The 25,256-nt window shown below is 40.0% G+C and overlaps 1 pseudogene; it reads right to left on the bottom strand.

The window, feature by feature from the left end:
• Nucleotides 1-694: 694 nt before the first annotated feature.
• LOC133737433 (glutamate receptor 2.8-like) lies at nt 695-13,488 on the bottom strand (annotated as a pseudogene).
• Between the last annotated feature and the right edge of the window lie 11,768 nt (nt 13,489-25,256).

The raw sequence follows: 25,256 nt of genomic DNA, 5'->3' as shown, positions 1-25,256 counted from the left end.
GAAATGAAATGGTCGTCATTTACCTCAAAAAGAAAAAAGGGCTGAAATCTTCAATCCCCCAATTCGTGCACCTCCGATCGATTCAAGGTACACCGTTTGGAGGGTTTGTGGAGCATCCCAAGATGAACAAAGCCAAGTTGGTCGACCCTTCCAATTCAGCTGGAGTTTGTCGAAATTTGAAAAACATACCGGAAAGAGCCGAAAACTTCTTCCATTCAATTCGTCGTATATGGTGAATAAGAGGGTGCAAATCATATATGGTTGGAAAGGTTATTTTAAGACGAAGAGATTGGTACAGATTTCATGGCCATATATTATACAATTATAAATTTCCGAGACCATTATGGAAAGTTTTCTGCGACTCTTCTGTTGAGTTAAAGGCCCTAAAGCTTAATTTTCATCCGAATACAATTAATTATTTCGACTCTTAAAGTATGAGCTGCAGTACTAGGTCTTTTGGGTAGCTATGTGTTCGGCGATGATGTGCATTTCTGCAGTACTGTGGAGATTAGTAGGTATATGCACCACATATATAACTATAGAAATCTACAGTTCTACACACATATAACTATAGAGAAATGGAAGATTGTATACATACTGATGGATGATAGTACAGAAGAGGCGGCATTAACTTGACTGTATTACTAATAACTTCAGGAGTAGTTCTCCGAATACTTGAACTGTGATAGCAAACTCAAGAGTTGCAGCAGCTACTCATGGAGACCCTTGCTGCTTGTTGCTCTCCAGAACCAGAAAATACAGAATTTGAATTTCCCTGGTTCAAATTCTGGTGCACAGAACTTTTTGGGGAGGAGTTAGGTAAGGCAGTCACTTCATCTTCCTTTTCATTGATATTAAAAGTATGATAGCTCAGGTCTTTTTCATTGAAGATAGTTAACATTTTTTGAATCCTACACCAAATAGAGGCTTCTGAACTCCAGATAACCTTATGCCTGTAAATAAACGAAACTACAAATATTATCAGAGCTAGTATTGCCCCCGCCACAATGAGAAATAAGACCCAAAAGCTATCAACACCAAGACCATTGCTATTAATGTTTGCGTTAGTCAAGTCTTGACAGCTGTTTTCTTTCTTGAACCATTTATTTTCAATTTTCATTATCTTCTCTCTCCCGGTCACGTTTAGGACTGCCTGTGAAACATCTTGTAGAAAAGGGGAACCTTTTGGAAACGCCTGCAAAACCAGAAGATCCAGATTATTTAAAGAATCATACAATACAATATTTAAAGGATCATTGCATCATATTGATTGTTAAGTGAACCACCAAAAATTTCTGTGAACTGTTTTAATTCTAATGGAGAGAAAAGGAGAACGCATACATGTCCAGCAAGAAAGGAGAAATCTTACAAAGGCAAAACCATCAGTTCTAAAGAAGGGTCCAACCAGGGTATATTTGTTGCAATACTTTGCAAGAAAAAGCTTCAGGTTGGGAGTTTCATCAATAACACCAGCCACTCCACCATTTGTACTCCCTTTTGAAAGCGCGTCATCAATTTCTTCCACAGTTGTAAAACGCTTAAGCTTTGAATCATTAAAACCTTTTTGCTTCAACATGTCACGAACATAATTCCTTACATGACCAACTTGATCCCCTTTCTTTAATAGATCCTTTATATCAGTAACGGTTGGCTGGAGTTTTTGGACGGTGTATAGTGAAGTTAGACTGGCCGTGTAATTTATTGTCAGTACTAGTAGAACAAATATCCAGATAATCATCACAACTCTAGCCCAGTTGCTAACAACTCTTGCGGCTGTGCAATGCAGAAGGAAATCGTTATTTTCTTTAAAAAGGAAAAAGGAAAAAGATATAGAGATTGAAGTACTAATTCAGTTATAAGGAACTGGATGCAAAAATCATTTTATATTAGATAGAGGCAATGGAAACTTACTCTGTGCAAAAACCATGGTGGAGAAAGAAAACCAAATACTGGTACCAACTTGATGTGAGGGAGGGCCCCGAAAGTGTTTATTAATTCGGTGTTCAAGAACCCAAACAACGAAACCAATGAAGAGGAAGAAACAAGCAGTTGTAAACCACATGTCCCATCTCCAAGGCTTCAAGAAAGCCCATGCACTCTTTCTATTGCTATCTCTGACCGGCACAACCATGACTATACCAGCTTCTGTATATGGCATGGTAAAGTCTACAAACAAGGACCTATTTGCTGTAATTGTTGTATCTCCCACTATAGCATCAAAGTTCTGTCATGTAAAGATTATATTTGTTATCAATTCCTAGCAATGAACTTGAATGCCTTTGTTAACAATTTCTATCAAGTTGAAATATGATCATGTAATACCCCGAAAAATCCAAATTAATTTCCGTGGATTTTTAGAAATGATTTCACGATAGTGGGAGCGAGTACGAGGCTTGGAGAAGTTATGGAATTAGTTCGAACGATTAATTTTCGAAAACGAACGTTATTTAGGAGGTCTCAAAAAGTGACTTTTTATACATTGGGAATTTGGGAAAACTTCATTCATGAAAGTTGTAGAGCGCGTCGATACGAGTTCGTGGACATATGGAATGCGAAAATCGGAGTTCGTATGAGAAAGTTATAAGCGATTGAAAATCGGGAAAATTCTATAAATACAAAAAAAGTTCGGGAAATTGCATTGGAGGACAGAAATTTCAGAAACCTATATTTTCTCCCCAATTCTCTCCCGAGCCCAGATTTGTTCCTCTCTCTTCCACCGGCCATATCTCCCTCCACAGACCTCCGATCGACTTGATTCCAAAAGTATTTTCATTCGCCTTGAAGTCAGTTAAAACTTCCTAGAAGACATCAAAGTGAGAAAAGAACCATGGAAGGTGCTAGGAGGCCGAGAAGCTGCACAGCTCGAGCTGGAATTCGCCCGATGCTGCTCTTCCTTCACCGGCCGATATCTCTCTCATCCAACCTCGAATCGAGTTGATTCCAAAAGGGATTTTGCTGGGCCTGAGCTATATTACAACTTTGTAGAAGACATCGAGGGGAAATAACCAACGTGGTAGCCGCTACAAGTCGAAGAACACGGTGCAGTCGAGCTGGAAATCACCTCCTTTCCCCACCGTCGTTCTCCCTCCTCCGGCCACCTTTTGCCGTGATTCTTGAGAGGATTCTGCACTTCTGAGGATGTAGATCATTTCCCCTAAGGTGGATTGCATCGATTTCATCTGTGGAGATCGAATTGGAACGAATTCAAAACTAGGGTTCTTCGGGTTTCAAACCTTATAAGGTAAAATTCTACTTTTTGGCTTATAATCTGACTTTGGTGTAGTTATGAAAGTTTCAATTCGAGTTAAGATGAAGAACTTTCGTGTTGGGAGTTTTGTCTAATTTTGACTTTGGATGGGTGGCGGTGCCGCCACTGTGATGGTGGTTTCCGGCGACCTCCGGCCACCCCAAGGATAGTTTCTGTCCATTTTTGTGTTCTACGTGTCGATACGATCGTTTGCATATATAATTCATAATTTTTGGATATCGTATGATTAAGTTATGAATTTTTAAGTTTCGATCGATTTCGATCGTTCGATTTGTGATCTGTGAAGATCAGACCGTCTGATGGAATGGTAGATTCGATATGTTGATCGTATGACTGTCCCGATGACTTTGTGTGGTCACGGGCGAAGATCCGACCGTTGGATCTTCATATAATTGAGAAACAGTGATTAGGGAGGCGATTCGTGAGAATCCGTCCGTCGGATTTTTGTATAAATTTGTGAAGATGTTAGTAAGGACGATTCAGGAAGATCCGACCGTTGGATCTTCGTGATGATTTTTGGAGGTTGATCCTAAAGGCGATCCGTGAGGATCCGACCGTTGGATTATCATTTAATTTCGATCCGACCGTTGGATTGTCGTTTGAGTATGTTTTTGAGTTGTTGGCTAAGTTAAGGTCATGTTTGACTAGGTGATTGACGGTCTTCCTTGGGTGAGCGGTTTCGGTGTGTATTGTGTTGAATTGAAGACGCAGCGGGAATATCGAGGTGAGTAAATCGCACATGGTTCATTCACGAACCGAAATTCGGTGATTTTATTTAATTGGGAAATTGTGGAAATTGTTTTATGAAAATAAATATTTGTTTTAAATTATATGGACTTGATCGACTACGGTCCATAGGTAAGTAAAATGTATTTAAACTATAAAAATGAATTTCTAGATTTTATTGCATGTGAACTATAGTTGGTATTAGTGGTCACTCTTGTGTGGGTGACTACGTATATATATATTTACGTGGAATATATATTGGATGGTGTGACATCGGGTGAAGTATTGATGTGATTTACTGAGTTATATTTTGAGCATTACCCTTTGGAATATGTGATTTATCTTAGACGTTGTGTTGTCTATGATAATGGGTAATTGAGTAAAGTGCGATAGTTGAGTCGTTGAGATGAATTAAATGAGGAGTCGAGTGAATTGAGGAAAGCAGTCATTCGTAAGGTGAACCTTGGCCCAGGTGACACTTTACGATACAGTTAGAGCTCTAGTCTGTCTGCCGTCATACTGCTTGGGGGATAAACGAGTTATCATATGCCCTTGGGTATGACATGACATACTGAATGGGGTGATTAATATAATTAATCATAAGCCTGTAAGTATGATATACTGAATGGGGTGATTAATATAATTAATCATAAGCCTGTAAGTATAATATACTGCATGGGATGATTTATATAAATAAATCATAAGCCTGTGAGTATATATTGAGTAAGAAGTTGTTTATTATTGAGTAGTCATGATGAGATGTGAGTTGATTGATGCTTGAAGTGATGTTGTACACTTCAATTCTTATGCAAAACAAAATTAAAATGTGCTTGAGTTGATTGTGTTACTTTAAATCGTGCAATCCTTTCATTTACTCATACGAGCTTTGCAAAAAGCTTACCGGGTTTGTATTGTTGCAATCCCGGTACACTATTCAAACGGTGTAGCGGGTAATCCTGCAGGTCAGGAGAATCAGGACGGTGATCGTGCGGGTTAGAGAATTTGTTTTAGTTTTACAGCAATTGTAATTGTGAGGTGAGTTATGCTCATTTGAGCCTTACAATATAATTTGGTGAGAGTGTGCTGTAATAAACAAATTTGAGATTTGGTTTATGTAATATCGAGCGATGTGAGGTGTGGTTGTTTTGAGAAAAAATTCAGGTTGTATTTATGTGAGTTGTATTAATTCATGTTTCGGATTTGGATTTGTTATTCAAAATCCGGGGCGTGACAGATCATGAGCCACTGAATTATATGATTTATATCAAAGCTTTAAAAAAGTAAACTTTTACCCCAATAGAAACTTGATAGCACAAATCATTGTTATTGCCAGCAGTGGTACCATCGGGCTTTGCAAAGGGAATAAATTCATAGGGAAGAGCATATGGCAATATCTCCAGCGCAGCCTCAAAGACATCAATACTGAACCCAGAGACATCTGTTATGTTTGTGCTTGGATCTTTTGTGATCTTAACGAACTCAATAAAACCAACTTTCTGAGGAACTGCAATTCTCAACTTCTTGCCATTTGTTGGTATCTCCCATCCATTGGGAACAGAAAGAGAATCTCCTGGCCATATAATGGGTCCCAGATTGCCATTGGAAATTGAACCTTTTCCTGTGTTTACTAAGGAGCCCAACTTTTTACGTAGTCCATTTTCTGGTGTCCAAAATCCGATTGTTCTTGTTGCACCACCATTTATGTTAACAATCTGAAAAGTTGAGGATTGAAGTTGCCTATCAACAAGTCTAAAATCTCCAGCAATGCCATTACATCTAGTAGTTGAGAGTGCTTTGCATAGTTTTGGACCATATTGAGAGACCGACAAACTTTCAAGATCTGTCGAGTTGTTGGGAGCAGTATGTGACTTTTGGAAATCAATGTTACTTGTACTCCAAGTTACTTCTTCAATTGCTATGGCCAGTGCATGAGCAGCATCATAAGCCCATAGTGCAAAAACATCCAAGTTAGCAGAAAAACTGTTAGCTGGAGTGTCTTTTAGGAACTGCAGATGCCACCGTGGTATGAACTCTTGATGAAGTTCTTTTGTTTTTGGGACATAGGTTTGAACACCTAATACTCCGTCCATGGAATTGAGGAATGAAAAGTCGTCCGTCATCCTTAATCTATTAGTTATCCCACTGGTCATGATCCAAACATATCCCTCGCTCATCATTCCAATTGCTTTTGCCTTGTAAAGTACCCTAGAGCATAGTGAGGTTGTCATGTGGACAAGTAAAACTCTAGTTTGCATTGTCTGTAATACCCCGAAAAATCCAAATTAAATTCCGTGGATTTTTTAGAAATGATTTCACGATAGTGGGAGCGAGTACGAGTCTCGGAGAAGTTGTGGAATTAGTTTGAACGATTAATTTTCGAAATCGAACGTTATTTAGGGGCTCGTGGAAATTGACTTTTTATACATACGGAATTTGGGAAAACTTCCTGCATGAAAGTTGTAGGGCTCGTCGATACGATCTCGTGCATATGTGGAACACAATATTCGGAGTTCGTATGAATAAGTTATGAATATTTGAAATTTGGGAATTTTCTATAAATAGGAAAAATTTCTGATTTTTTCATTAAGGACGAAAAAATCTAATTTTTGCTAAACAGTCCCCGAAACCCTCCGTTCTCTCTCCTCTCCCACGCGGCCGAACCGCTCGACCCGACCCGGCCGAACGGCCCTCCTCCGGCGTCCTCCAGCCCCGGACCCGGACACCACCGTGATCGCCGCTCCACGCCCAGACGCCCTCCGGTGTGGTCTTGGCCCGCCGCTGCCCCGAAAGCTGGATCGAAGACACCCAGACGAGCGAAACCGACCCGGCCGGAAAACGTCGACGCCGGCGTTGCACGGGCCGATCCTTCCCATTTTCGTGATCTCCTCTTCCCCCTGATCATCCCCATGTAAGTCTTTCATCACGATTTTGAGTGTAGACCGCTAGATCAAGGTTTGACTTTTTGAACGCCTCTGATTCAATCTAGGATCCGATCGTGCGGCCGAGATTAATCCAACTTCAACGCTTGATCTAGGACGATCTAGGCCGAACCAGGCTTAGCTCCAGGTATGAAAGTTGATCACCCTTTCATTTTGAAGAAGTTTGTAGTTGACGACTTTTGCATCAGAGGTGGTTGACCTTCGTTGACCGCCGCGTTGACCACCGTCTGACCTCCGCTTGTGGCGGCGGGTCGGACCTTATTTTGAGTTTATATTATCTGGACGATGATCTACGCATCCATACGAGCGTTTTGATATATTACAAGGTTATTTTAGAAAATGTGGATAAATAATGGATTTACGTTTTGACGTTACTATTTAACGTTTTTACGGTTTATCTTCGGTTTACGATCTGCGAAGATCTGACCATCGGTTTTACTTCAAATTATAACATGTTGATCGTATGACTGTCCCGATGACTTTGTGTGGTCATGGGCGAAGATCCGACCGTTGGATCTTCGTATAAATGCAAAACAGTGATTAGGGAGGCGATTCGTGAGAATCCGTCCGTCGGATTTTTGTATAAATTTGTGAAGATGTTAGTAAGGACGATTCAGGAAGATCTGACCGTTGGATCTTCGTGATGATTTTTGGAGGGTGATCCTAAAGGCGATCCGTGAGGATCCGACCGTTGGATCATCATTTAATTTCGATCCGACCGTTGGATTGTCGTTTGAGTATGTTTTTGAGTTGTTGGCTAAGTTAAGGTCATGTTTGACTAGGTGATTGACGGTCTTCCTTGGGTGAGCGGTTTCGGTGTGTATTGTGTTGAATTGAAGACGCAGCGGGAATATCGAGGTGAGTAAATCGCACATGGTTCATTCACGAACCGAAATTCGGTGATTTTATTTAATTGGGAAATTGTGGAAATTGTTTTATGAAAATAAATATTTGTTTTAAATTATATGGACTTGATCGACTACGGTCCATAGGTAAGTAAAATGTATTTAAACTATAAAAATGAATTTCTAGATTTTATTGCATGTGAACTATAGTTGGTATTAGTGGTCACTCTTGTATGGGTGACTACGTATATATATATTTACGTGGAATATATATTGGATGGTGTGACATCGGGTGAAGTATTGATGTGATTTACTGAGTTATATTTTGAGCATTACCCTTTGGAATATGTGATTTATCTTAGATGTTGTGTTGTCTATGATAATGGGTAATTGAGTAAAGTGCGATAGTTGAGTCGTTGAGATGAATTAAATGAGGAGTCGAGTGAATTGAGGAAAGCAGTCATTCGTAAGGTGAACCTTGGCCCAGGTGACACTTTACGATACAGTTAGAGCTCTAGTCTGTCTGCTGTCATACTGCTTGGGGGATAAACGAGTTATCATATGCCCTTGGGTATGACATGACATACTGAATGGGGTGATTAATATAATTAATCATAAGCCTGTAAGTATGATATACTGAATGGGGTGATTAATCTAATTAATCATAAGCCTGTGAGTATATATTGAGTAAACAGTTGTTTGTTTTTGAGTAGTCATGTTGAGATGTGAGTTGATTGATGCTTGAAGTGACGTTGTACACTTCAATTATTATGCAAAGAAAATACTTGAGTTGAATTTATGCTTGAGTTGATTTGGTTACTTTAAATCGTGCAATCCTTTCATTTACTCATACGAGCTTTGCAAAAAGCTTACCGGGTTTGTATTGTTGCAATCCCGGTACACTATTCAAACGGTGTAGCGGGTAATCCTGCAGGTCAGGAGAATCAGGACGGTGATCGTGCGGGTTAGAGAATTTGTTTTAGTTTTACAGCAATTGTAATTGTGAGGTGAGTTATGCTCATTTGAGCCTTACAATATAATTTGGTGAGAGTGTGCTGTAATAAACAAATTTGAGATTTGGTTTATGTAATATCGAGCGATGTGAGGTGTGGTTGTTTTGAGAAAAAATTCAGGTTGTATTTATGTGAGTTGTATTAATTCATGTTTCGGATTTGGATTTGTTATTCAAAATCCGGGGCGTGACAGATCATGAGCCACTGAATTATATGATTTATATCAAAGCTTTAAAAAAGTAAACTTTTACCCCAATAGAAACTTGATAGCACAAATCATTGTTATTGCCAGCAGTGGTACCATCGGGCTTTGCAAAGGGAATAAATTCATAGGGAAGAGCATATGGCAATATCTCCAGCGCAGCCTCAAAGACATCAATACTGAACCCAGAGACATCTGTTATGTTTGTGCTTGGATCTTTTGTGATCTTAACGAACTCAATAAAACCAACTTTCTGAGGAACTGCAATTCTCAACTTCTTGCCATTTGTTGGTATCTCCCATCCATTGGGAACAGAAAGAGAATCTCCTGGCCATATAATGGGTCCCAGATTGCCATTGGAAATTGAACCTTTTCCTGTGTTTACTAAGGAGCCCAACTTTTTACGTAGTCCATTTTCTGGTGTCCAAAATCCGATTGTTCTTGTTGCACCACCATTTATGTTAACAATCTGAAAAGTTGAGGATTGAAGTTGCCTATCAACAAGTCTAAAATCTCCAGCAATGCCATTACATCTAGTAGTTGAGAGTGCTTTGCATAGTTTTGGACCATATTGAGAGACCGACAAACTTTCAAGATCTGTCGAGTTGTTGGGAGCAGTATGTGACTTTTGGAAATCAATGTTACTTGTACTCCAAGTTACTTCTTCAATTGCTATGGCCAGTGCATGAGCAGCATCATAAGCCCATAGTGCAAAAACATCCAAGTTAGCAGAAAAACTGTTAGCTGGAGTGTCTTTTAGGAACTGCAGATGCCACCGTGGTATGAACTCTTGATGAAGTTCTTTTGTTTTTGGGACATAGGTTTGAACACCTAATACTCCGTCCATGGAATTGAGGAATGAAAAGTCGTCCGTCATCCTTAATCTATTAGTTATCCCACTGGTCATGATCCAAACATATCCCTCGCTCATCATTCCAATTGCTTTTGCCTTGTAAAGTACCCTAGAGCATAGTGAGGTTGTCATGTGGACAAGTAAAACTCTAGTTTGCATTGTCTGTAATACCCCGAAAAATCCAAATTAAATTCCGTGGATTTTTTAGAAATGATTTCACGATAGTGGGAGCGAGTACGAGTCTCGGAGAAGTTGTGGAATTAGTTTGAACGATTAATTTTCGAAATCGAACGTTATTTAGGGGCTCGTGGAAATTGACTTTTTATACATACGGAATTTGGGAAAACTTCCTGCATGAAAGTTGTAGGGCTCGTCGATACGATCTCGTGCATATGTGGAACACAATATTCGGAGTTCGTATGAATAAGTTATGAATATTTGAAATTTGGGAATTTTCTATAAATAGGAAAAATTTCTGATTTTTTCATTAAGGACGAAAAAATCTAATTTTTGCTAAACAGTCCCCGAAACCCTCCGTTCTCTCTCCTCTCCCACGCGGCCGAACCGCTCGACCCGACCCGGCCGAACGGCCCTCCTCCGGCGTCCTCCAGCCCCGGACCCGGACACCACCGTGATCGCCGCTCCACGCCCAGACGCCCTCCGGTGTGGTCTTGGCCCGCCGCTGCCCCGAAAGCTGGATCGAAGACACCCAGACGAGCGAAACCGACCCGGCCGGAAAACGTCGACGCCGGCGTTGCACGGGCCGATCCTTCCCATTTTCGTGATCTCCTCTTCCCCCTGATCATCCCCATGTAAGTCTTTCATCACGATTTTGAGTGTAGACCGCTAGATCAAGGTTTGACTTTTTGAACGCCTCTGATTCAATCTAGGATCCGATCGTGCGGCCGAGATTAATCCAACTTCAACGCTTGATCTAGGACGATCTAGGCCGAACCAGGCTTAGCTCCAGGTATGAAAGTTGATCACCCTTTCATTTTGAAGAAGTTTGTAGTTGACGACTTTTGCATCAGAGGTGGTTGACCTTCGTTGACCGCCGCGTTGACCACCGTCTGACCTCCGCTTGTGGCGGCGGGTCGGACCTTATTTTGAGTTTATATTATCTGGACGATGATCTACGCATCCATACGAGCGTTTTGATATATTACAAGGTTATTTTAGAAAATGTGGATAAATAATGGATTTACGTTTTGACGTTACTATTTAACGTTTTTACGGTTTATCTTCGGTTTACGATCTGCGAAGATCTGACCATCGGTTTTACTTCAAATTATAACATGTTGATCGTATGACTGTCCCGATGACTTTGTGTGGTCATGGGCGAAGATCCGACCGTTGGATCTTCGTATAAATGCAAAACAGTGATTAGGGAGGCGATTCGTGAGAATCCGTCCGTCGGATTTTTGTATAAATTTGTGAAGATGTTAGTAAGGACGATTCAGGAAGATCTGACCGTTGGATCTTCGTGATGATTTTTGGAGGGTGATCCTAAAGGCGATCCGTGAGGATCCGACCGTTGGATCATCATTTAATTTCGATCCGACCGTTGGATTGTCGTTTGAGTATGTTTTTGAGTTGTTGGCTAAGTTAAGGTCATGTTTGACTAGGTGATTGACGGTCTTCCTTGGGTGAGCGGTTTCGGTGTGTATTGTGTTGAATTGAAGACGCAGCGGGAATATCGAGGTGAGTAAATCGCACATGGTTCATTCACGAACCGAAATTCGGTGATTTTATTTAATTGGGAAATTGTGGAAATTGTTTTATGAAAATAAATATTTGTTTTAAATTATATGGACTTGATCGACTACGGTCCATAGGTAAGTAAAATGTATTTAAACTATAAAAATGAATTTCTAGATTTTATTGCATGTGAACTATAGTTGGTATTAGTGGTCACTCTTGTATGGGTGACTACGTATATATATATTTACGTGGAATATATATTGGATGGTGTGACATCGGGTGAAGTATTGATGTGATTTACTGAGTTATATTTTGAGCATTACCCTTTGGAATATGTGATTTATCTTAGATGTTGTGTTGTCTATGATAATGGGTAATTGAGTAAAGTGCGATAGTTGAGTCGTTGAGATGAATTAAATGAGGAGTCGAGTGAATTGAGGAAAGCAGTCATTCGTAAGGTGAACCTTGGCCCAGGTGACACTTTACGATACAGTTAGAGCTCTAGTCTGTCTGCTGTCATACTGCTTGGGGGATAAACGAGTTATCATATGCCCTTGGGTATGACATGACATACTGAATGGGGTGATTAATATAATTAATCATAAGCCTGTAAGTATGATATACTGAATGGGGTGATTAATCTAATTAATCATAAGCCTGTGAGTATATATTGAGTAAACAGTTGTTTGTTTTTGAGTAGTCATGTTGAGATGTGAGTTGATTGATGCTTGAAGTGACGTTGTACACTTCAATTATTATGCAAAGAAAATACTTGAGTTGAATTTATGCTTGAGTTGATTTGGTTACTTTAAATCGTGCAATCCTTTCATTTACTCATACGAGCTTTGCAAAAAGCTTACCGGGTTTGTATTGTTGCAATCCCGGTACACTATTCAAACGGTGTAGCGGGTAATCCTGCAGGTCAGGAGAATCAGGACGGTGATCGTGCGGGTTAGAGAATTTGTTTTAGTTTTACAGCAATTGTAATTGTGAGGTGAGTTATGCTCATTTGAGCCTTACAATATAATTTGGTGAGAGTGTGCTGTAATAAACAAATTTGAGATTTGGTTTATGTAATATCGAGCGATGTGAGGTGTGGTTGTTTTGAGAAAAAAATTCAGGTTGTATTTATGTGAGTTGTATTAATTCATGTTTCGGACTTGGATTTGTTATTCAAAATCCGGGGCGTGACATTGTCATCAACTTGTAAAGCTCTTTTTCAATTTGATCGTCTGTTGCGGATGGGGAAATGACACTACGGTAGGGGACCCGGGCCCCAACCTCATCCAAGGCATCAGTTAAGTATGGTATGATTGCCTCGCCGTATGCAGTGTCTATGTAGATCGGCACAACTTGTCTCCACCCAAAAGCTTTTACAATGGAACTTATAACTTTCACTTGGATTGAGTCATTTTGGGCACATGAGCTTGGTTTCCAAGATTAATAACGAAGCTAGTCTCCATTGTCGTCATTGGTCCAATGATGGCTCGAACTTTTTCATTCTTTATTAAATCAAGAGCTGTGTCCAAATGAACATATCTAATTTCAGATCAGAAGTAATATTTATAAAAACTAACAAAATGATTTATACAAAATTGAGAAGGTCTATCATTCGATCATTAATCATTATGTAATCATTATATACATAACAAGAGAATTTATTAAGAAAGAAAAAAAGAAAGAAATATATTTACACAGATAATAATAATAATAATAATAATAATAGCTGTTATAGTAACCTGCAGCAGCTGCATGAACAACATTTCGTTTGGAGTCCCTAACTTTCAAGACCACCCTAGTCTTGTAATGAGCATTAGACGCATAGAATTCAAAGAGAGACATTTTTATGCAGCTCAACCAAATTTTTTGAGCCCGTGAATATATATGGTCATCCAAAACAACTCCAACATTCACTGGGATGATGGTTTTGCTTTGTGGCATAGCCAAGGAAATCGATGATGAAAGAAACAAAAAAAACATAGAACTCAGAGCAAGCTTATTTTCAAGGCTGGAAGGGTACTTAACTCTGTTGATCATATTTTGACTCTTTTGAAGATGGCATAAGAATTTAAAAGCCCTTGTATATATATAGGTAAATCTTTTATCAGATACCGCTACCATTGGCCTATCCTAGCTATATTCGGAAAGAACAGATATCCTTGTGCTTAGTTCAATGCATGTAGTCATAGTTCCTAAAACAAGATAAGTAAAACAATCCAAATTAGTTTTTTTTTTTTTTTGAGTTGAAGGAGGTCAGACATTTTTATTCAATATGGAAGAAGCAATATTACACAGTGACCCGCCCCTGTGGGGCCGTCAGAAAGAGACACTGCTAAACGCAATATCACACAACCTATTGAGTGAAGCACATGGGTGAGTAAACTAATAAGAAACTGATAATAAAATTTTTCTACAGAATCCATCAGTAGACTCGCTGACAACCTCAGACCAATAATCCCGTCAGTTCCTCGCGGGTACTGATCCCAATAAAAAATTAGGTATCTAGACAAAAACCGTCCTGGATCCCAAATTTTTATACAAAAACCACCGGGATCCCAAATCCATATCCAAAACTGAAGAGGCCCACATGGACCACATGCTGCAGCCCTAGGCATTCCCCCAAATCAGAAAACCAAAGCAAGGCCCAACAGCACTTAGGGTTAGCCCTGGCAACCAAGACAACAGAACCGTTGACTTTGCCGCCCCTGACACCTGCACCCAAGCTGCGCCGACGTCGGAAACTGCCAAAATCCCGAAAGAAGCTGACTGTAATTCCAAAGCGCCGCCCCACCGTGCCTCCATCCAACCGATGACGAGGGAACAAATGATTGAGCCCAACGTCGTCAACCTGGAAAACAGACGAGCAAAACGGAATTGGAATCGCAAGTTGACTTTGCCCCCATACCAGTAGACGTCGGTCAGCCGGAAAACAACCATGAAGGGCCTTGAACAGAATCTGACCCGACCCGTGCAAAACCCAACCCGTCAATCGCAGCTGCCATGCTTGAACCAGATCTGCCTGCATCTCAGATCCTTTGAGCCGCGCACGCCATGGCCTAGACGAGCCACCAAAACTTGATGGCACCCCTGAGATTGCACAGTCCTGCACCGCACAAGGCAATCTCTCCAGAAAAGACCAGGTCCCCAGTCCTATGAGCCACGATGGCGCAGGAGAAACCGGCGAAAGAGAAGACACGGCAAAACCCTGCCTTGATTTGGGCGATCCCAAAAGAGACGCCGTAGTTGTACTCCATACATGACGGAGAGAGGTACAGAGAGACCAAACCCGAATGCGGCTCTCTCCCAACCCTAGCAGAGCTCTGCTAGCTAGGTCGAGACATTTTTTCAAAGCAAAGAATACAGATATTAATCCATGGCCAACTCAAATTAAAGTCTTGGCAAGACCAAAAAAAGAAACATTGTGTTAGTCACTGTTATAAAGGTGGATATCAGACAAAAAAGAAGAAGAAGAAAAAAGAGAAGAAAAGGATGGCTCCTTTGTCAATCCAAATTAGTTGACTGCGGCTAAAATCTAAAAAAGAATGCGAATAGAAGTGCATAGGTAATGTCAGAGAAAATCATTTGAAAATGGTGAGTGAAATGGTAAGAAAAGGAATAGGGTCAAGAAATATTTGTTGAAGGATATTCGATTTGTGTGTGCCTTATCAAACTAGGATTACTTTCTATAGTTGTAATATGAGAGAATGTTCTAGATTCCTAGTTCTAATTAGAATAGGATTCCTTGTACTCAAAGATTATGTACTTGTATCCTCTATATATAGAGGCTCCTATTATCAATAAAAGTTACAACTATTCTCCCAATTCTCTCTACAGTTCTCTTTTCCTTAAACACGTTATCAGCACGAGCCCTAATCCTGAAATCAGAAGCCAAAATTTTTCTGCAAAGCATCCTGCTGCGCAACATCAAACCCTAGAACCCCAAAACCCGTGCACACCACCCTTGACTGTGCACCACCTCCATCGCCGCAAGTCCTCCTCCTCCTACACACCCTTGTGCCATCATCTTCGAGTTCAAGATCAACACTAAGAAGAAGAACAAGAAAAGAAATCCAAGTAAGTATTTAAGATTAAAGTTCCTTCTTTCTGTTTTTAATTTCTTCTTCTTTTTCTTCGGGGACTTGCAACCTCCCTTCTTCTACATCCCACCTTTCTATAACGTGGGTTCGATTCTATAAAAGCGGAATCGTGGGGATTCACGCTATACGAACTAAGAGCATTTGTAAACCATGAACTAAGAGCATTCGTGAAGCATCAAAATATTACGGACTAAGAGTGTCCGTGAGCGTAAAATTTGACCATTCAAACATCATTGTTTCGGTCTAATCCAAATATTCTTGGAAATCAATTTTTTGGTAGCATTAAGGCTCAAAAATCTTATATTAATTTTCATGGAAGTATTGACTCTGAAACTAATCCATTCTTGCTTTCCTTTTTAGGATGTCAAACTTGAACGAGCTCGATTTTACTCCATTGAATTCTACGGGCATGGGATATTTCATGTGGGCTCATAATGTTGAGCTCCACCTAATTGCCCTTGATTTATTGCCTACAATCTGAGAGCCCTGTTCTAAAGGAACCGCTCAAAGGAACCGCTCAAGACTCTCAAACTGAGATAGATAATTCCATGGCACTTATCCTGATGAAGCGTCACATAGAGATGGCACGCTAGTTTGGGTACATGAATGAGGTTAGCATTAGAAACCTTTGGGTAGCGCTTCGTGAACGTTTTAGTTAACATTCACGATCTTCCGAACTTAGAAGCACGATGGAATAATCTCTGCTTCTCTAACTTTGAAATAGTTATGGAATATTGTTTGGAAGCACAATTGATTGAGAAAACCCTAACTACCTTCCCCGTCACTGAATTAAGATTCTCTTAATTCTATCAAATCTTAATCAACGAAGGACGGATCACAAATCTCCATCAGCTAATTGGAGCTATGGTTTGTGTTGAAAGGCACAACCACAAATTTGTGAATATAGAATTTGGTAGGCCTCAAGATGGCTACCATGAGCACCGTTCAATGGCTAGAAGAAGTTGCCATGGACAATATGATCCATATGATCAGCCTGCTCAAGAAGGTAATTAATGCCAAAATTGGCGAATACATGACCAAAGGAGTCATGAAGTTGAGGGTATAAAGGCTGGACACCATGGCGCCACTTTTGGCCATGGTGATGCTATTCCAATGCCATTGGTCCTAGGGACCATTTGTATTGTGTCAATACACCTCAATCAAGAGAGCATCATCTTCATGGTATTTTATGGAGTATCTGATCAACGATGATCATGACATCGAGTTAAAGGAGACTTTAAATCTGGCGATAAAGATAAAATGCCGCAGATTTTTCATATAGTCTATTATTTTCCAAGAATTATGTAATGGCAATTATGCCTTAAATCAATAAATGACAATTGTCTTAACTCTTTCTTACTGGGCTCACCCAATTAAGTATGATGTCTAGGAAACTAGTTGAGAATATTAGTGGTACTTCAGTGAGCTTTGCTCCACCGACACTTCTTCTTACTTTCCTGGTCATGTTTAATTAGAGTTACTGAAAGAATTGAGTAATTACAATTTGTCTAAATTTGATTTTTTACTTTGGATTAGATTTTGGTCCAGAAACTTTGATGTAATCATTGGCTATAATTATTAATAAAGTGTCGATTCTTTAATTCGAACTTTATTATTCTAAAGATATAAGAGCCAATGGTTTTTATGTGGAAACACATAGTAAGAATGGACAAAAGTTCCTTTCAATTACCTCTAATGACTACGGATGAAAACGAGTATTAGAGAAGCTTATGTGTCGTTCTAGTAGGTTATATGTAACTACTATTCAAGTAATTAAGTCCAATGACATCATAAGAGATGACCTTTGGGACACAGACATATATAGGCTTTGGCATGACCGTTTGGGACACCCAGATTATGATATGATGATCCGTAATACTAAAGACTTCACACGGACATCCCTTCTTCAGAATGAAGAGAAGTAAGAATCAAAAGTCGATTCAAAGAGAGCATTGCACCGCTGCCGCACCTTGGGGCGCCGCCGCCTTGCACCACCGGCCGGCCAACGCCGGCGCCGTGATTCCTCTGCGGCAAAATCATGGCTTTAACGCCATGTATGGAGACTTGGCTCCTCTCTCTACTTCTCAAAGTCAATTGTGACATTGTGGCTCAACCAAAACCTTCATTGGTTGATTATAAGGCCAATCTTTCGTTCTGTAAAGCCTGTTTTTTAGGATCGAGACCATCCTATGCAAAGGACACTAAAGAAATAATTCCATTCTTACATAGAATCCAAGGGAATTCTGTGGATCGATTCAACCAACTTGCGGACTGCTTTTATGTTTTATGGTGTTGGTTGATGTGCGGACACGCTGGTCACGTGTCGCGCTATCGTCCACTCCTAATGCTGCTTATGATAAACTCCTGGCCTAGATCATATGGCTACAGGCTCACTACCTGGATCATCCCATTCAGTCAATTCGACTTGACAATGCTAGAGAGTTTACATCGAAAATTTTTGATGACTATTGCATATCATTGGGAATTGATATTAGGCATCATATTCCTATGTACACACCCCAATGGTCTAGCGGAAAAGCCACCATTAAATGACTACGATTGTAGCCCGGACATTAGTAATGCGCACCAATATTTTCACTTGGGGTTATGCAATATCGCATGTAGCTATGCTAATTCATCTACGACCCATAGCCACTCAACCTTTATTTGAGTTACAGCTAGTGACTGGGTGCGAGTCTAATATCTCGTACTTATGCATATTTGAGTGTGCAGTTTATGTGCCAATTGCGTCGCCACAACGCATCAAATGGGTCATTGCAACAAATGCATATTTTGGTTGGATATAAATCTCTAACTATAAGTCGGCTATGTAGAACACCTGACAGGCGATCTCTTTACCGCTATATTTGCGGATTGTCACTTTGATGAGACAGTCTTCCCTAAAACATCAACGTTCAACAGTAACGACAGGAATTGTCGTGGTCTGTCCCCACTATGTCTCATTTTGATTCCCTAAAAGTGACGAGATCACATATACCTGCTGCAAACATGCCTGCAAGGATGGATGTCCCCACAAGAGGACATGGTGCCACCCAGAGGAGATAGGTACGGTACCACCATGGATGGTGGTATGGTGACGCCACAAGGTGGCATAATGGCGTCATAGGCCATGGGTTCGGCTAGAGAGCGTAGGAGACCCATAGGTTCGATGGATTCTCGCCCTAGAAAAGAGCGAGTTTGGCACAACTTGATCCATTGATCATTGATATTCAAAATCCGTCTCATGAGAATATTTTGGATTGTGGTTATGTCCAAGAAACATCGTTGGGGGACGCCTCAATGTTAGAATCAATTCCTGAGAATATAGAGATCTCTACAAACTATACTAGTGTACATGAGGACGTGGGATATTGAGATCAATGACATCGGACCTTACTCCGTTGAAGAATGTCAACGTAGAGAAAATTGGCCTAAATGGAAAGATGCGATCCAGGTTGAATCGGATTCACTAACGAAGAGGAAGGATTTCGGGCCTGAGATGCCAACACCTCCTAACATAAAACCTGTTGACATTAATAGGTCTTCGTTAGATAGCGTGATGAGAAAAAGATATGGTAATCTCGCCTTATGGCTCAAGACATATTCTCTCGTAATGGATGTCATTGCACTCCACTACCTTGTTAGTTTGGTAGTTTCCAAATAACTGAACATGCAGCTTACAAATGTGGTCACTACGTATCTTTATGGGGATTTAGATACGAAATATAATGAAGGTTTTTATGGACTTCATTTACCCAAATCAAGTGGCTCTAGACCACTGAGCACGTTTGCAATGAGGTTGAAATGCTCACTAAAGTGACTACTTGATTGGGAAGGGATATGATGAACTATGCCCACGCGTTTCCATGATAAGTTCTGGATTTGCAATTGTCGCGGTTTATGTTGATGAACATAATTTGAACCTTTGTGAGTCAAGGAAAACCGTTGAACGCCTAAAATCCAAGTTTGAGATGAAGGACCTTGGGAGAACACAGTTTTAGAACTTGTATACCATGTTAATGAATGTTTTGGCATTTTGATAAAGTCAAGATGCACTCCCATGGCCGTCTGTAGTCTTGACCTTAAGAGGGATACGTTTGGTCCCAGGGATGATGACGAAGATGTGTTAATTGGCAGAAGTGCCTTACCTAAGTACAATAGGCGCATAGTACTTAACACAATACAAGGCCGGACATCTCATTTGTTATGAACTTATTGGCTAGATGTAGCCCTGCGCCAATGCAATGCCATTAAAATGGTGTAAAGACAATCTTTTGATACTTAAAGAGTATGATAGATATAGGCTTGTTTTATTCCTACAGAGAGAAAATGAATGACGGAAGAATGGGATCGGACCCCATTAGGCATAATGTCGTCGTCCCCACCGCTGTGACCAGCGAGATGGCCGGCGTCACCCTCCTCCCCTCCGTCAAAATGATGGTGATGTTTTGATGGGTTTTGCAAATGTATGGTATCTCTCTGACCCTCACAAATGTCACTCCCAAACAGGTTATGTCTTTACCATGGGAAGCATCGCGATATCTTGGAGGTCTACAAAGCAGACATTTGTCGCTACTTCCTCGAATCATGCAGAGATTATTGCTCTACATGAAGCCATGCGTGAATGCATATGGCTAAGGTCTGTAATTAGACATATTTGAGGAATTTGTGGTTTGAAGTCTACCACAGATGAACCTACATGCATATATAAGGATAATGCAGCTTGTATCGAACAAATGAAGTTAGATTTCATCAAAGGCGACAACACCAAGCATATATATATGACACGCTAAGGACAAGCGCATAATATAACCCTGCAAAATGTAGTTGTCAGTATAGAATAAGTAGGGATCGTTCAAGCCTGGGATTGAGGGTACACATGTAAGTGCATAAACAAGTAAAGAATTAATACAAGTATAAAGTATTATTCAAGAAATATAACAAAGAACAAAAATATATACAAGTAAACACAAATAAGGGGATTTTAGGATTATAAAATTGAAAATTAAAATAAATAAATATAAATACTTAAAATACATATATAAGGGTGGAACGCAAGGAACAAAGATCAAAACCACATCCATATGAATGCAATCCAATTACAATTCCAATAGTTGATTTTCTATGTCATGAGAAAGAAGTTGACCATGTGAAACGTTAATAAGCAAACGATTTCCCATTTTTTACTTTCCTTGAATAATTGATCTAAGTGAAAGTACCTAAATCAATCCTATTGAACATGAAATCATAGTCTAGAAAGCTAGCTAATCAAGAACACATTCAACGCATGAAGAACAAAGAAAGGATGTCAACCAAAGTGCACAACCTAGTATGAAAAAGTTCATCTATTTGCAATCCTCCTGAATTGATTTCGACTTTTGTCCAAAGCCTTTACTACTTATGATTTAGGTTCACAAAACTATTAGGTGAATTGTTTACCTAAATTGATTCGGTGCCTATACTAGCGCCTCACGCGTAATACAACACGGTCATCAAGTTTAGGGCAAATAAATTAAGCTCCAAGTATCGTACCCAAGGGAATAGGGAACCCCCACTTAGTTACGGACAACTAAGCACAAATACAAATTATCCTAGCAACAAGTATCCGAAATTGTGATTTTTAATTGTGAAGACTTAAACTAAAGGGAAAATCTCACAAACAGTACCTGACTTATCGGCCACTAATAACTTTCGTACCTCAAGTTCAAAAAATATCAGATTGGTACCTGAACTTCTGACCCCGACCAAATATTAGTACCTGGGAACAGTAAAATCGTTAACGGGGTTGATTTTTGAAGGGCAAATCTGTCATTTCACTATTCATCATCTCCAAAACTCTTCCCTCTCTCTGCAATACTAGATTTCTTCTTCTTCTTCTTCATACCTCATCACCACTATCAACCAACCTTTCACTTCTTCAATAGCCACCGTCCCATCCACCACCAACTCCTCTCACCTCTCACCTCTGCTTTGGTCGATTTGGGTTTATGTGTGTGAGGTATGAAGAAGATAATGAAAGATCTGGGTTTGCAGAGAGAGAGGGGAGAGTTTTGGAGATGATGAACAGTGAAATGACAGATTTATCCTTCAAAAATTAACTCCGTTAACGATTTTACTGTTCCCAGATACTGATATTGGGTTGGGGTCAGAAGTTCAGGTACCAATCTGATATTTTTTGAACTTGAGGTACGAAAGTTATTAGTGGCTTGAAGTTCAGGTACTGTTTGTGAGTTTTTCCCTAAACTAAATATGAGAACCGAAAATAAAAAATTGCTAAAAATGAAAAATGCAATGCTAAAGTAGTTTGCGAAAAAATTCAAGACAAGAGAGTGTTGGGTGCTAGGGAGATTCCTTCACCCAAATCCTATGTGCCGGAAGCTAATTTAATGTAGATGCAAAATTCTTCATTTGGCGGTAGTCGTATCCTAGGCGGTTCGAGGCTCAAGGACCATATATTCTCAATTACGGTATTAATGTGCCGTTTCAAGGGTCACACAAACTCAATTAGAGAGAGCTAGAGCCGGTTCAAGGGTCTCTAAGTCGCTCTAATTGGCATAAAGCTCAAGAATTAGACCACTAAGCGATTCACCCTCGCAATCACGCAGCGGGTGTAAATCACCATGCTTAGAACCCCTACAATACCAAATTGAGGGTTCTAGCTTAGGAATTAGAGGGGGTCAAGCCTCTAACTCCATCCTAGACATGCTCAAAATACATACCCTAGAGTTGACTAGGCTCCTAGACATGCATTTCAACCCAACAAAAATTGATATAAGCATCCATCAAATTAAATTGCATCATGACATTAAAATAGGCATCCTTTACATAAAATTTGGGCTAGGGCACACAACCCTAACCCCCAACAAAATTTCTACTCACTACCCATAAATATATATATCATCAATTCCATCAATTTCATACAAATAAAAGAGGAAAATGTATAGAAGAGGGAGAACAACCAAGACAAGTTACAAATGCTAAAAAGCAAACATAACAAGCCTTGGAATTATAATTTCTCCCTTTTACCCAAGTGGTGATTAATTTCCTTATGCTTGAAGTGCTTCCCCTTTGAATATTGTGAAATTGATGAGAAGATGGAATTTTGGTGAAGTGGATCTTAGTGAGGAAGTATGAATCTTGGTGAGGAGAAGAAAATCTTGGTGAGGTGGGATGGATTTTGGAGGAGAAGGGGAAAAATGGAGGAGTGGGATAGATTTTGGTGAGGAGAAGTGTGTTCGGTGTTAGAGGAGAAGGAAAGAAATGGGAATTCGAATTAATAGTGAGGTCTGTTGGACCAAAAAAAAAGTGAGGTCTGGGCGTGAGGGGATAAGAAGAGAGAGAGAGATAGGGCCACCTGGCCACATGTGAGAGGAAGAGAGAAAGAAAAAGAAAAAGAAAAGAAAAGGGGGCTGCACGGGTGAGGAAGAAGGGAAAAGGAAATGGTGTGCTGACGTCATCATGACGTCAGCATAGTGCAGAATATTTTTTTTTTTTTCTTTTCCTTTTCTCTTTTATTTTGTTTTGCTTTCTCTCCTCTTTTTTTTCTTCTTCTTCCTCTTCTTCTCTCTTCTCAATGCACTTCCGCAAATACTACCGGAGGTAATTGAATTCCACTCCCTTGATGGCGTTGACCACGGTTGACCCGCATTGACAATTTCGTCCTTTTGTCGGAAACTCTAATTTGCTCCAATTTTGCACCATTTTCTCACGTTTCCGCAATTCTGCTTATTTTCTACAAAATAAATAAAAATATATTAATTACATATTAATTGACATGGGGATTTGCTTATTTCTAGTGTTTTAGATATAATTACACGCATATAAATGCATATAATCATAAATCTATCTCCAATTACATGCATATATCCTAAGTTGGCCACCAAAGAACACATACCTATAAAAGTTTTCTGTAATCCAAAATCAATCAAGCAATCTTACATAAGCAATATAGAAATCAACATATAGAAATCACAACTTTATTTCAAAACATATAAACGGGCTTTAAACTTTGCCCTTAACATCATGTTAACTAGAATTCATAGTTCTACGAATCAAACAAAGGAAAACAAAAGAAAGTATGAAATACACCGTGAAATATGGATGACAAGCCTTGAGACGAAGAACTTGGAGATCCTTGAAAGCAATCAGTCTTCTAGGGACGACACAAAGGTAGATGGCGGCTAGGATCTTGATGTATTGCATGACTTCTTTTCCTCCTTGCTTGAAGACGCAGAGCTTCTGAAGACTATAGAATGGAGAGAATTTTTGGTGTTTAGAATTATGGGAGAAGTGGTGTGTGAAACGTCCTAATGATGCTCCTATTTATAGGAGGATGACAACTTAGTCTCCAAGCCTTCAAGATTCATCCATACAGCATTAGCCAATCAAATAATTTCACATCATCCTTCCCATGTCATCCAACCAATAAGAAGTCTTCAAATTAGCACCTTGATTCTAGGGAGATTATTTTTGCATTAATTACATGATTATTTTCTGATTTATCTCCACAATTTTGGCCAAGGATGGAGTGTAGAGCTCAAGGAATGTATTTGGACATGTTTTCAACCTTCCTGAATATTGTAAATCCCTTAAAACTCTCCATGATAACTTCAAAAACGTCACTTTCCAGAATCCCTTGAATATCTCACGGCAAAAACACTTATTTCACTTAGAATTCCTTCCTTTTGCATCCAAGAAACCTGTGATGCCCCGGAAATTCATATTTACTTTCCGAGGATTTTCCGGAATTTAAATTGTGGGTATCAGACGGTTTCGTGGCTCGTGGACGGAGCGGAAGTGTTTCGGACGAAATTTTATTCGAAAAGTATGACTTTAGGGGGGTTGCTAAGGTTGACTTTTGATACGTTGACATTCTCCAAAACTTCCTTCACGAAAGTTGTAGAGCACGTTGATACGAGTTCGTGGACATGCGGAACGCGAGAATCGGAGTTCGTATGAAGAAGTTATGGGCTTCGGAAAAACTTTCCATTTTGGTATAAAAGGACAAAAATTCTGGAAATTGCAAAAAGGCCAGGTTTCCATTTTGGGAAACCCAGCTCTGGTTTCTCTCTCCCCAAGCCCGAGTCGCCTTTCCACTTCGCCGGCTTCAATCTCCCTCCTCCGGCCACCATAGGACGCGATTCAAAGTGGGTTCTCTTCGCCTCAATTCCCTCTTGAGGTTTGTGGAAGAATTGGAGCATGAAACGAGCTGTGCAGGGCGGTGCAAGGCCGAGAAGTTTGGCGGTGGAGCTGCGTCGGACCCAGATGTGAACTTCCGATTCCGGCCACCTTTGCCGGGGATTCTTGAGGGCTTTTGAAGCCCATAGGACGTTGATGCTTCTCCCAAAGCGGCTTGGGACGATTTCACTTGTGGAGGACGAATCGAAGCTTTGAAATTCTAGGGTTTCAATCGGTCCGGTTTGTTCTAAGGTAAAATGTGATCGATTGGTTTATAATTGGACTTTGTTGTAGTTATGAAAGTTTCAATTTGAGTTGAGATGAAGGACTTTGGTGTTGGAAGTTTTGCCAAATTTCGACTTTGGATTGGCGGCGGTGCCGCCACTGTGGTGGTGGTTTCCGGCGGTTTCCGGCCACCTCAGGAATAATTTCTAT

Source organism: Rosa rugosa, chromosome 3 (assembly GCF_958449725.1).
Source record: "Rosa rugosa chromosome 3, drRosRugo1.1, whole genome shotgun sequence".
NCBI lineage: Eukaryota > Viridiplantae > Streptophyta > Magnoliopsida > Rosales > Rosaceae > Rosa > Rosa rugosa.
Note: the sequence above shows the minus strand (reverse complement) of the source record. Positions and strands in the feature narration are given on the sequence as shown.